The sequence below is a fragment of the Xiphophorus hellerii genome, chromosome 23 (assembly GCF_003331165.1).
Source record: "Xiphophorus hellerii strain 12219 chromosome 23, Xiphophorus_hellerii-4.1, whole genome shotgun sequence".
Classification (NCBI taxonomy): Eukaryota; Metazoa; Chordata; class Actinopteri; order Cyprinodontiformes; family Poeciliidae; genus Xiphophorus; species Xiphophorus hellerii.
In genome coordinates this window covers 10,832,546-10,844,993 of record NC_045694.1, presented here as the reverse complement: position 1 = coordinate 10,844,993, position 12,448 = coordinate 10,832,546, and the positions used below count along the sequence as shown (strand labels likewise).

At 34.3% G+C, this 12,448-nt stretch overlaps 1 protein-coding gene across 2 annotated transcripts in view; it reads left to right on the top strand.

Moving 5' to 3' along the window:
* Positions 1 to 1,041: 1,041 nt before the first annotated feature.
* Positions 1,042 to 12,448, top strand: part of enox2 (ecto-NOX disulfide-thiol exchanger 2) — a 195,025-nt gene continuing 183,618 nt past the window's right edge. The window contains exons 1-2 of one of the 2 annotated variants that reach the window (XM_032554681.1): positions 1,042 to 1,223; positions 5,456 to 5,553. The gene's annotated coding sequence lies outside the window, so the exon portion shown is untranslated. The remainder of the gene's footprint in view (positions 1,224 to 5,455; positions 5,554 to 12,448) is intronic. The other variant, XM_032554682.1, reaches the window with a different exon arrangement.

The window sequence follows — 12,448 nt, the reverse complement described above, 5'->3', positions numbered from 1 at the left end:
GAAGATGAATAGCAATACCCTGAAATCACATCTTAGCTGAGTTCAAGATATAGGAATGTTTGTCTATAGAAGTTGCTGAAATCCTTTTTATTTTATATCTAAAAAAATGGTTATATAAATAAAAATGCAGGATTTTCATAAATACTTAAGGAAGTCTATTTTTTATTTTGCGTCATCTTGTACTTTTTAAGAGTTTGTCACTGAACTAAAAATTGTAAAGATTTTTGGTTTTTGGTAGCAGGTAAAATGTAATTGCTACAAAAAACAAAAGTATTGACCTTTTAGACTGTTTAGTTATTTTTTATGCTATACATTTAGCTTCACCAAATTCATGTAGAGTTGCATTAACATATCTTTATTTCAAAACATGCAACATGCAACATCAGTTGCAGAGTTAGCCACGCCTACTTACTTTGATACGCATGACTGACAAACAGGTCTCTAAACGGTCTTCCTTTATTGTTCACTTGCATGCGGATAAGTCTTAAGTAAAAGCAACATTACAGTATAACATTTATAACCTTAGCTAACTTGCAATGTACGGACCTTTGTAAATAAAATATGCTAAAATTAAATAAACAAACAAAATACTTCAGTAATAGCATATTGTATAATCAATAAAACTGTTATTCTCATAATATTAGTTCTGCATCTAGTAGATGAAGGATTTTTTGGGTTATATTTACACATAGTTTAATATTTAAAAATAGATATTTATTCAACAACAAATTTGTTTTATTGCGCTGTGGAACTTTAATTTGACCAATACGTTTGTTTTCTGTTTGAAGTAAGTTAGTTTTACATGCTTTATATGTGTTAATGTGGCCCAATAAATCCATCCTAATTTTTTTTTCATTGCTTGCACAAGTCAAAGTGCCTATTAATTTAAAGAACTAATAGTTTAAAAACACGATTACCAGTTATTAATTACAGGAGGTGTAGGACTGTAATATATGCTTTTATTTTGAAAGTACGTTTTACTGATATGACGTATCCTAAAACAAACCAACCAAAACACAACGTCATCGAAAAGCACGTGTGCACCTTCCACTTCCCGTACTTCGCTCCTGTCACAGCTCCGCCATTGTTTGACATTTCTCGTTGCTAACAGAGATGTTACCTAGTAACTCGGCGAAGCAGTGAGATAGAAACTTCACATTAAAACATGCGTTTGTGGGAAATCAAGCTCAGAGGGCATGAAAGAGGACACACGCCTCAGAAAGGTACTTTTTTTCCCCTCTTCGCTTTCTTATGTCACTTCCTTGGCGCTACCGTTGAGTTTGAATACATAAATACATGCATAAGTTTTCTTTTTTTTATCGCGTTTTGCAACCACAGATTGTCTTTAAACTACTTTTGTATTGTTTTAATATAACTTTTAGGTTAACTAAGTAGAGTCGCTGTTATGCATCTCTGTCGTAGTAAGTTGTAGGTCCTGTTTTAGAATAAATATCGGAGTATCTGCTAAATCTTGAGAGTATACTTTTTTGCATAATAAATTAATGCTAGGCGAGAAAGTTGTGTTGTTGAAGGCTACAAACTAAATGTTGCAGGTGTTCAGAAAGTAGGAACATCGTTTCCAACTTTTGCTTTTCACAAAACATGGGAGATGCAAGTTTTGAAATGATTGAAGGCAAGAAATTTAGAACAGTTTCAGTTTTTCTGAAAGAAATTATATTGTTAACAACTCCTCGTGAATATAACCCACGGATCTGTAAATTGCAGCTCGTGAGTTACGAGTGCCTATCAAAAGCTTTGGCTAAAATTGAAGAACCGATTAATATTTGTACATATTTGTTAGAACAAAAACTGCTGGTTTTAGCAGTTTTTTTTTCATTGAATTACTACACTGACACAACTGAATGACACTAAAAGTTTTTTTTTGTTTGTTTGTTTTTTTAACCTATTTTTCTTTTTATCCTGTTGGAAATTTTGTACTTTGTTTACATAATTTTCCACAAATATTTGTCACAAATATTACCATCCCACAGAAGAAAATGTATCCATCCTGAAATATGACACACTATTTTCAATAATTTTTTAAAATATAAATCTTAAAAGTGTGGTATGTATAGCTCAGCAGTTATATGTGATAAATGAAATTAGGCTATTTTTTTTCTTCTTTTTTTACCTTGTGAGTTCAACTAGCAGACACAACATGCATGCGACATGTTACTTGTGACTAAAACAACCTACATGCGCTATTCCCACTGTGACACATGGTGTTGGCAGCATTATGTTATAAGGCGGCTTTCTTCTGTAAATGTAGGGAAAATGATCAGAGCTGATGGAATGATGAATGGACCTAAATACAGCCCATCCCTGTACTTAATTTATTCTTGATCCTTAATTTATTTGTTAAAAATGTGGATTCAGACCCACAAATAGCAAATTTCACAAAGACTTGAGACTCCCTCTAAAAATGCTTAGAGCCACCTATTTTAATAGTTCAGGCACCAAATATACCTTAATATGCATTAATACACACAGTGGAAACTGTCATACAGTGGAAATTGTATGAAGTATCCTAAAACATCTGTTGTCATACTACAATAGAAACTAATATTTACACCTTCTTCATTTTCACTCTTGGGGTTACAGCCAATCAAAATAAGATGTTATTTTCCTTGACACTGATTGGAAAATAACATTTATTTACGCTTAATTGCCTGCTTTACAAATGTCAGCCAATACCATGTCGAGTAGCATTGAACCTAGGTATTTCAGCTTCCAAAGCTGCGTATTCTTGCAAATATTTCAGATATGTGCTGCGAAAAAAATCGATGAAAAAGCAGGTTTTCTGTGAATAATTGAGGCGAGTGTCTGCGTTATCTATTAGCAACATATTTTTGTTTTTGAAAGTGATGATTTTATCTCTTAATAAAAGAGATAAAATCTTTTTTTTATCTCTTTTAAAGATAAAAAGAGATAACCCAGATGCAGCTGGGTTATCAGCTGCATCTCTTGATAGTGCAAAATTTTCTGAAATTACATTGTGGAAGGATGGTGCTACTCTTGCCTTATTTTTACTAATCCTGGAAGAAATGACATGAGAGTGGTGTGGAGGTTAACATTCTAGCAGGAGAATAACCCTAAATACACCAGAAGAACTAGAATTTAGAGTTTAGCTCAAATCATATTCATTTTGACACATTGGCACTATAAGAGTACAGACCTAAATTCCATGGGTGTTCAAATCCAGACCTTGAGGTCTGGTGTCCTGCATCTTTTAGCTGTTGCATTTTTGACAGTAGAGTATAGAAGATGTCCAGGCCTACTTTTAGAGTCTGAATCAATGTCGGCATTCAGCCAAAATCATTAATAATAAACATACGGCTTAAGATGGAGCTCAGAGACTAATGCTCTCTTCCTCAGTTATGTCTTTTCTACAGCTATACTGAATACCCACCCTGACTGTAAAGGACTACAGCAATGAAAAATTGCTTGTGTGAGGTATCCCTTCTGTAAGCTTTATTACTTTATGGGATTTGTTCTGACAGTAAAATAGAAATGTATTAGAATATTTTAATTATTTTCCAGAAAACAAACTGATTGTTTATTTTAGTGAAACAAATTATCAAGTTTTTTTTTGCTATAACAGTAGTATTAGCGCATAAATAGTTAGCTTAAAGAATCCTATATGTCGACAAGATTTGTGCAACATGGTTTATTTCAGCCATGACAAGACAAATGCAGAAAGAAAATTTTGCCTAATGAAAAAATGTTTTTAGTTACATTTTTGAACCAAATTCCCAATCTTAGGAGATAGGAATGGCAGTCTTAGTAAAAATATATATATATTTTAGTGCATTCAAATCCTCATTCCACTGTGGCTCTTCACAGTGTCCATTTTCATTGTTCTGTGAAAGGAAAAGATATAAACTATGATAAGCTCTAATTGTGTAATATTTGTGCATAATGCTAAAGCAGTAACCAATATTTTCTCAGCAGAGATCTATAGATTTTTCTTGTTTCCATTACAGGGCTGGCTTGAATTTGTGAGACACACATTATGAAGTGAGGAAGTGTGATGAGTTCTGTAATGGCAATATGAAAATAATAACAACCATTATGGCACTTATCTCAATGTTTAGAAGACCAGGCTCTTCACAGAAGAGTGACGAAGCTTTCTCTAAAAGTATGGAGGATCATAATTGTAGACACCTCTTCAAATGCACTCATTTCCAGAAAGGCTCATGATGAGCTGCATTTCCTTGGGGAGATTTGAAGGATTAACGAGTCATTAATGGTAACTTAATGCCACTGATTTATGGTGTGTCATGCAGGTCTGAAGATCTTAGCCCAATAATGAGCTGAAACACATCTTCCCAGGTATAATCCTTGCTCTCATCTCCATGCTTAGCATAGAGAGGCATCTTTGATAGAAAAAGGTTAATCCTCACATTGATTAAAGAAGGATGCCAATTGTTCTGAGCCTGCTATCAGAAATGCAACCAGAATCTGAGGTAGAGGTGTGAAAATCCTTGCAATTTGCTGTAAACCTGAGTAAACAGGTTTACTCGGGTAAAATCATAGACCTGCACAAGTTACTTTTATTTTACTGATTCGTAGCATTGCTTGTTTAATTAAGAGGACTGAAAAGTAAAAGGGTGTGACGGGATGTTCATTTATGTCAAGTTGACTTCACATTTAAAATGCAACGTGTAACTTTGAAAGCTAAGAAGAAAACCCTTGAGAGTACCTGCATGTTTTAGTTTAGCTAAGAAATAAACTCACTAAGAATTTGCTAAATGGTTTGAACATTGACAAGATGTCTGTTAAGTTGTTGTAAATAACGTTATTAAATGCAATAAAATCTTGAGATTCTATTAACTAGACTATATAGTCACTTCGTCTCAGACATGACATGACTGTTTACCATCATGTCTTTATATGAGGAGTAAGTAACATCTTGGATGTAAGTGTTAAATATTTTACAATCCCAAGCAATGCAGCTAAACTGCTTCTTGCAAACAGAAATCTGTTGTATTAGCACACTGTGTGCTGCACAAGCTTAAACACACATCAGTTTTGTTTAACTCAAAATCCAAGCTGAAGTGAAGCCCTCTGGATTTGTGGAAGGATTCCCATCATCCCTGTATGTTCCCTTTTAGCAGTCCTGTGTGTCAGTGCAAACCTAAAATAAAAGTATTTGGTGTAGAGAGGCTCAGTTGTGGGTCATTTTTCTCTGCCCTTTCGACTTGCCTGGTTTACTTCCATTCTTTTCAGATGACCTAATGTTGGACCTTTGTTTACAATTCATTTTATGTATTAAATAGAAAATGCATTTAGGATTTAACGCAGGGGTTTCAAACTCCAGTCCTCAAGGGCCGCTGTCCTGCAGTTTATATATGTGGCACAGGTACAAAACACTGGAATGAAATGGCTTAATTACCTCCTTTTTGTGTAGACAAGTTGTCCAGAACCTTGCTAATGACCTAATTATTTTATTCAGGTGTGGTGCAGCAGAGGCACATCTAAAAGTTGCAGGGCAGTGGCCCTCCAGGACTGGAGTTAGACACCTGTGATCTAATGGATCAGATAAATCGGGTGGTAAGTTCTAATATTTCTAATATTCATTTTAATTTCTATTGTGGAGTATTTTATTTTGAAATATCTCTTATTTTGAAAAATATCAACTTTGGCCTCCGTTTTTCCAGCAAAAACTTTTCACACACGTCAGTAGTTCAGTCCTCTATTGCAGTTACTCCAACTGAACCGTTTGCAGTTTTCAGCAGCCTGCACTAGCGATTCACTTTGTTGTTTATGCTTGGAGCATTTGGTGAGTAGTACTAGGTAACTAGGAAAACCTGTAGTGGAGTTTTAGTGGTATATATATTCTCTTATCAATCAAGTATAATGGATTCTTTCATGAAGTAATAGAAACAGCACTGGGGGAAGTAATATTTTACTGTTTATTAGCATTTGTAGATAAACTTTAATTAGAATTTATTTATTTTGTTAGTTTAGTGTGTGATAGACTTTAAATCAGGTGTGTTTTATTTATTTGATTCTTTTTTATGGCTCATTTGAAGACAATCTATACATAAATTAAAACAAACATTAAAACTTCAAGAAAAAATGAACAGAATCAAGTTGAGAAATAAAACCCCAAAAAATAGCAGCAGGTTTTTATTTTAGGCATACTGAATAATAAAAAAATCACAGAAAAAATACTGTATATCTCAAAGAAAAATGAGATTGAATGAGTTGCATGAACTGTCAGTTCAAAATAAGAGAACAGGTGGAAGACAAGATGTACAGCACTCTGGAAATGAAAGTAAAGGAGCCGCTTCCAAGTCAATGCTGAACATTTCAGTCTTTTTAAAGCAGCTACAAAGCAATGCTTTTATTCTAAAATGCTCACATAAGGTAAATTTAGTTTTTTCTGATTAATGTTAAAAGCATAAGCTATCCTTCCCTTTGCTTTTCTGCACATTATATTTGATATTTTGACTAGATACACTTAGCAAACCTAGATAATAAGCATTTATTCTTTAAATAGTAGGAGTCATCTACTTTATTGGGTTATTATGTGTAGAATGATTCCTAATTCTGCTAAGAGAGAGGTGTAATTTTGTCAGAAGTTACCATTTTTAGTCAAAGTCCTAGTTTTCTTTTTTCCGCATGTGCTCCATTTGTTTATCCTTTGTAAAATGAAGGATGAGGTTCAGAAGTTTACCCGTCTACTCTGACGTTGGCCTGACTTATTTAAGCCCCGTTGAGGACAGCAGGACCAAGATGTAACAAGATTGTCAATATTCCTCATGTCAGCATGTAGTGCTTCATTAATCTGTCTCATTGATCCTGCATCAGTGTGTAGTTCAGTGACCTTGCTTTGCACCAAAAGGAGCTGCACCCAGGCCAGTGTTACCCAGAGTATTGCTCTTCTGATGGATCTGGGCTTGACTTATTGAAAGCTTGGGACAGAGAAGAACGAGAACACCTCACCTACAAGTTCTAAGTGGATTGTACTGAACATCAGAGGAGGTGGCTTATCCTTTCATATTATGAACTGATTTAACAGACCAGAAGGCAGTCATCTGATCTGCAACAGGTTCATTTCACATTTTCATTACTGTGGGTGGACATGCAGAGTTTAAAACATCCTTCGTTTAGCAGCTGGTGACATTTCATGTTGTTAAACAAATTAATGGTCCTGCTGCCTTTTGTGGCAAAGCTTTTACTTCATGTTTTGCAGATAAACACATTTGTTTCCCCTTGGGAAATCTGAACCACTACCATAGTAAATATGATATGTACCATATCATAGTAAATATGATAATGTTTTTCTTTAAGGCACATCATTGTTCTCTTCTTCAGTTACTATCTCTGCAATGCTTAACTTGTTTAAGCTTTCACGTTTTCTTTTCTTTGTGTTTCTTCTCTTTCTTGTTACATAAATGACAAAGGCAGCAAATGACTGAAGTATTTATTTGACAACTTTTTCTGAATGCCTGTGGCACACACATTGTTGTAATTTGACATGAAAAGAACTTTCAGTGTGTTGAAAGAGGGACAATCTGATCAATATTAGGAATACGCTTTGCTCATGCTGTAACAGTGCAGAGCTTTGTTTGGAAAACGTACATATGGGTTGACAAATAGATGTTATTTTTCTGCTTTCCATCTTACCAGACCTATTATACCCAACATGTAGCAATAGTCCATATCTGCAACGATCCCTTAGCATTAGAGCGAAGTGCCTTAAAAAACGGCTCAGTGAGCACAATTAAATCACTAAACCCATAGTTAAATAGGTAAAAAGTGCAGTAAAAGTTTCAAATTTGGCTCTTCTTTTTCTACAGATATAGGTATTATCAATAAATCCAATACATATAAAATGGACCCCAGCCTATCAGTGGTTCAATATTGACGGATTGACCTATTCACGGATTTTCAGTAAAACGTAACTCCAAATTATTTGCTAAACATTTGCCTATTTTCAGCAATGTTCGAAATAAAAGATAGCTTGGAAAGATGAAATATATAGGAACTACAGTACATGCTAGCATACTAGTTTGTGTTTGCAAAGCAGCCAGTCCAGGAATGCCATTATTTTTGCCTTGGCACTGATTGGCTGCACCTTCAAGATTGTAGATGTTAGCTCATATGGTAGCACTAATCTGGTTTCCACTGTGTGTATTAATGTACATTAAGGTGTATTTGGTGTATGAACTACTAAAGTTTTCAGTTACAAGCATTTTTAGGGGGGATATCAAGTGTTCACGGATCTTAGCTATAATTCAATATTCTATTAATCACTTTGGATAAATTCAATATTCATCACAAAGAATTACTTTGGCAGTAATCCAATGTTACGGCCTGCTTGTATTAATATTACCCAATACCTGTTAAGGTTGTCTTAACACTGTTAGGGAAACATATTGTGTATTCTACAATATATTGTATTTCTAGTCTATTCTACTCCCAACCACAATAAAATATACCTACCCATATCTTATTGTTGTTTTACTGGCTTTACACAGTATTTCTTAAAAAAATAAAAAAGGTATCTCTATTTGCATTCAATTCACTTGTAATATTACATTAGGAAACAAGAGCAAAGTTAGATTCTAACACAGTTTCAGTTAATTTTTTTTTCATAATCTCTGCTTGGGAAGAGTGTAAAGCTGAACAGATACAGAATATGTGGTAATGTCCAGCCAGTTGATAATTTTACATTGTTTTATTATATTTTGTTAGATGTCTGTCTCCTTTTCTATCAGAAAAAATTAACAGTTTTAAATGCGAGGGCTATGAATATTTTGCCCTCAATTTTAATTATAGTACAATTGAAGTAAATAGACATCCCATAGTAAATAAATTAACAAAAGTCAATACCAGATTAATTTACAAGAGTTTCATTGTCATTTTTCTGAATTGTTAGATGAGTTGTATTGGCAGGAAGTACATTAACTCAATATGAGGTGTTTGTTGCAGTTATTCAGACAATCGGTTATAAATTACACACATAACCAGCTCATTAACTGTCAACAAATTTCTGCCGATAGAAATTTAACCCAGAGATTAACATGTTCATCCTTGCTTAGAATATATATTTAGTTAGATACTGATGTTTACCAGCTAAAGTTGGATTCACAGCAATTAAGGTTTATTAATGGATATCCACCTGTGTATGCAGATAAGCAATTTATATATGTGAAATGATCTATGTTGGCCATGTTTCATATGTGAAAAACAGTTTCCTTCTGCATCGTAATGCAGTTCATTAAATTGCATTAACATAACAGGACGCCCACATTTCACCATATGGTCAGTATTTCACCACTTGTGGACTGTATTTTATGCTCAAAACCCACATATATTGTGTGTCATTATGCATCACTGGGATGTCTGAATTTTCTTCAAGAATAAATTAAGTGTACAGGTTTATATTATTCTGGCATATATTATTGAAGCAGTTTATAGAAAATGTTAAGTACTGAAGTAATTATTTTCTATTAACTTCAAACATTATCAAAAAAAACTATTCTTTTTTCAGATGAGATCAGTCTTGGTTAATAGCATTTTCCCCATAATAACAGTTCTTAATTTTATCTTGCATGAAGTTTGTGGTTGTGATGTCTGTTCATTGTGCTATTTTTTTCCACCCAACATAGATTAGCTGTCATTACCATGTTTTTCAAGAGAAACAAATTTTTGCCATATCAGGTCTTTAATGGATACTGTCAGATACAATATTTTCTTTTAGAGCAAATTAAGATGTTTTTCCCTCTTTTCCTTTTATTCAAGGCCTTCTGTCTCAAGGGCAATTGACTATTTCTCCCTTTTTCATTTTGTACATTTATAGTTTTGTCCATTTTATACAGGACTTTTGGAAGAACGAAATCTAGCCTTTTGCCACATGCATTTTGTATTAACTATAAGCTGATTTGTACCTGCTTCGACAATTCAATTTAGTTTATTTGTGGTGTCAAGGTACTTTAGAAAAAAAAGTTGTTTCAATTCAGCCACGCATACACTCCAAATTGTACGTTATGTAAGCTCAACTTATTCTGTAAATTAGTTTTAAATGTTTTCTGTCCAAGGAAACTCAGCAGAATTCACCAAGTCACTGACTTGCAGCATTCACTCTTGGACGAGCATGAAGCGACATGAAGACAATCGCTTGTGTTGTCGTTGACTTCATAGCAGTTCCTCATTTCAAGGATGCATTTCACGAAAGTAGAGAGAAAAACTCCTCTTTAACAGAAAGAAACCTCCAGCAGAACCTGGCTCAGTAAGAAGCAGCCATCTGCCACGACCGACTGGGTGTTTGAGAAGACAGAGCAGTACGAAAAAAAGGAGAACTGACATGGCAGTACTTTTTATACTTAATTACTCCCCCTGGATATCTTAAGCTCAGGAAACCATTATGCTGTTATGTTGATTACAGTGTTTTTCCCTTTCTAAGCTTCGACCACCCCCCAATGCACCCGCCTCTGTGACCTTAGGTGACTCTTCAGCTTTTTCTATCTGGAAGTTAGATTTTTATATCTTATTTTTCAAGGTACCAGCATAATGATGAGATGAGGCCTTTAGGTCGTAACAAGGAATTAAATAAAAATACCTTGATCCTAGATCTAGATAGGGATTAAAAAAATTGTAAAAGAACCCTGTTTAGATTTAGCTTTATGCTCACTGCTTGGATTAAATGATTATATAGTTGTGTAAATTACAAAATTTTGTTTGCATGGTAACATAATTTATTGTGCTTCATCATAGTGGTCTTTGTTTATCTTCTGTTTCCTTATTAATTAATTCAAATCCATCTTAAAAGACTATTAACTCTGTGAACCCTGCAGTTACAACAAAACAGCACAAAAACTGGCTTAGACAAAAGTCTTGAAGCATATTCTTCATTCTTGTCAGGAGACTTGAAAAACAAAAAGCAACAAACTAACTACATCTGCCACTTTGAAGATTTAGATGAGATATTAAATTGTCAAATGTCCTTGCAGTGCACTCACAGTAAATAGATGTAAATGTGCTACATTGTTTTCACTATGAGGGCATAGCTGTGGGCTTTATAATGGGCTCCCTTTAATTTTAAACACTGACCTGGAGTACACCACCAATTTTACCCTCAGGCAGTTTGAATTACTGTTGAAAATTGTCTCTACAATAGAATTCATTGCTCCCATTGGTCAGTCATTTTAGTCTAGTTTGATTGCTGCTTTAGGCTTAATCTCTTCATCAGATCTCAATGAGCGCTGATTTTGTGTGAAGTCTGCAAAAGGTGTGAAGTAAATTAATTTCATACCTGAATAATTCTGGAGACTGCAGTGACATTGATGGGTGGAGAGGTGCTGGATGCATTTGAAGTTAATTCAGCGCTGGAAATGGTGTTGTGTTGATAATGCCAAACAGATTTCAGACATGCTTGACCTTTTCAAATACATGAGCTGATCAACATTATGAACTGTACCCTGGTTTTGTACAAAAGAACCAGTCATCTAAGGTTCCTAAATCCCTTTGGACAGGGCAGTTTTTTTACTAAAAGCCATATTTTTGAAAAAAGATAAAAGCTACTGTTATTTATAGGGTATTTATGGCAGGTTTTAATTCTGTTTATTAAGCTAAATACTTAGTTGTGATTAATTATGAAGGCTACTATGGCAAGAAGGTGCTTACTTCATTGTTGGATAATATTTCCATTTAAAATTTTATAAAAACTAATATTTTTATCTTTGTTGTTCAGCTTGCGTGTCTATCTCTTTTACTCCCAGTGGTAAATCCCTCGCTGGCCGTCAGCCAGCTCTTCCCCAAACGATAAAAGTTTAAATCACTAGTTCAACAGAAATGCCATGTTATCCTCTTAGATTTCGTTGACAGACTCTCGGCTGTCACTGCAGTTTTTTGATGAAAAATTGCTCCTTAGCGGCAAAAACAATCTGAAAAGACTTCAGCTGGAAAGCCAGGATACAATTCTGGCAGAGCTTTGTCTGACAAAGAGAAGCATTAAGAGCAAAAGGAGCTTACTTGTTTCTGCCCTTAAGAGCAGGTTTTGAAATCAAATATTTGAATTATATCATAGATCAGCTGTTATCCCTTTCAATTTAGGCCCTTTAAAAAAAAAAAAATTATTTAAAACAAAAGTATTTTTTATTTTTCCTGAAATTGTGTTTTGAACCATTAAGGAGGGTTGAAATATTTTAAACACACTAATTAATACTGTAGGTCAGTTAATTCTGAATTGTGGTGGTTATCCACTTTGAGGTATCTCCTGGCATGTTTTTTATGCATCTGCAGTACCTTCCCTTTTTACATTTTCCTCATGTTACGACCACAAACTGGGTGGTGTATTTGGAGGGACTAACAGAAAGTAGCACATAATCCTGAGATGGAAGGGATCTGATTCTTGCTTTTCAGGGTTTATTTTACAATTGAACATAGTTTGCCTTGCTATTGTATTCAACCATGAGTGAATGCTTCTATCTTTGTA